Below are 2108 nucleotides of genomic sequence, written 5' to 3'. Positions count from 1 at the left end.
CACCTCCATTTTTGCATTGGCCGATCATTCACCTCGATTTGATTGTTTACCCATTTTGAGGAATAGCTGTGAAGAGTGATCTCACTACTCATCCCTGTAACACTGTCGTGATTGGAAAATTCCAAACCTTACCTGGAATCAGTTGCTACCCATTTTATCACTCGTTCCTCAAAAGACGAGTCTCCTTTAAGCTCTTTTCAATTGACTCATAAAATATGAAAAGATTGTCGAGCCATTGGCCTCTCCAGCTCGTTAAAGGGACTAGAAGTGCTATCTCTCCTCTAAATTTTAATCTTTTTGGACCTGAGGGATTATTACACAAAAAGATCGAGCACTTGTTTTGTTCAGCTCGTTAAAAGTATCGAAAATTCATCCCTTCTGTATTATTTTATACTTTTTCGGACTTAAGGGATTAGATGACGAAAAATAAATTTTGGAGTTTCCTTTACGTTCCTTCTCTAAAATTGAAAAGGACCGAGTTATCTTTGTCGTTAAACTCGTTAAAATTTTAATAGCGACAAACTTGTCTATAGACGAGAACGAGTTTCACTATCGCTAGGCTCGTTAAAACATAGCAATGGGTTTGCCTGAAGGGCAAATTATAGAACAAGCTTATGTTATCCTCCTCAAGCTTGATAAAAATAAAGAGGTACTGGTCGGCAATGACTGGGGAAAATTGGGAAGAAAACTTGAAGAAACTTTGTTGGTAGCAAGTCGCTCTTGAACATGACACTTTCATTCCGCATCCAAGTCGGGTTGGGTTGTTTCATTCACCGCTCACATCACCATGGTCCCATCATACCATCCACATTTTGGGTTAATGCTACCAATCCATCACGTCAGTGTCACCAATATGTTCAAGAGAAGTCATTCAGAGAATTGACCTGTGTCTCACCCACTACAATACATTTATACTTTCATGACCACCACCCTGAACCTTATATCACCAGATCGTTTTCACCTCCATTAAAATCATTTACTCCGTTCCGTGTTATTGATGTGGGATTCATTAAGGCCCTCCTGTGATGGATCGCTTCTTGTCGACATCAGCTCATTATCCAAGAAGTCAATCTAGGAACACCCCATTCAGTACCTTGAAGCTTGCATGCCTCAATGGCAAGTTTCTCACTTCCGGCGACAGGTTTACATCAATGGCCTTCGACCGAAAGATTTTGCGTGGTGTTCGACGCCAAGTCCTTTATTCACACCACGTATATTGTATTGCAGTACCTTGAGGGTCATTATCATTATCAGTGATTCCTCTCGCGCCTGTTAACAGCTTACATCATTGGCTGGTAATTAGGCGATGTCGTTCCATGTTCGACTCCAGAACATCTCTCACATGGATAGACTTGTACTTCGAGTGAAGATCGAATGAGATTGAAGACCTCGGATCTAGTTTCATCCATCCAGGCTGCGATATATATTCAGGGAAATAAAGACATCAAATGTACATCATTGATGCACAGATAATCATCCAATCAAAGGGATGATGGCTCTATCAGAATCATCAGTCTACACTCAGACGATTGTATGTCCTATGTACATGAAAATGAATTTATAAAGCTGAGCATGGGAATGCCCGCCTCAGCTAGATCATGAAAATATTATGAAGATAATGTATTGTATTGTATCTTATTACAGGTCTCCTCCCAGCTGGAAAGAACTTCGGATCCTCATAATAAAGCATTTCACTCGACATCAAAGGATTAACGACCTCATGCTTTAGGGGGCAACTGTTGTAGACATTTTTGGGCACTACAACCCCAAGCATGAAATGTCCATAAACCAAGGGCTCCTAAGTCCCTAAAAGTGTTGTTCTAACCCCTAAAGGAACAAGGTCAACTGATTACAGCTTCTCCCAGAAGTTCTCCATGAAAAACTGCTCAGAATTGGTCAAAACAGGATCATTTCAGCTGCTCCACAGGCCAAGTATGTTGCATCTCACCTAAATACACTGTGTGGGTGCGTTGCATTTCAAAAAACCCTTCTATGGAGTGCGATGGGTGAGAAATGACAAATGGCAGTGTCATTCCGCGAGGTGGAGAGGCAATGGAAGCTTCGAGAAACTTCTCCTATGACACTTGCCTCTCTGAATTCGACCAAGG

This window comes from Pinus tabuliformis, chromosome Q (genome assembly GCF_031772625.1).
Source record: "Pinus tabuliformis cultivar Carrire ecotype Pingquan chromosome Q, CPIR1, whole genome shotgun sequence".
Lineage (NCBI taxonomy): Eukaryota > Viridiplantae > Streptophyta > Pinopsida > Pinales > Pinaceae > Pinus > Pinus tabuliformis.
Note: the sequence above shows the minus strand (reverse complement) of the source record.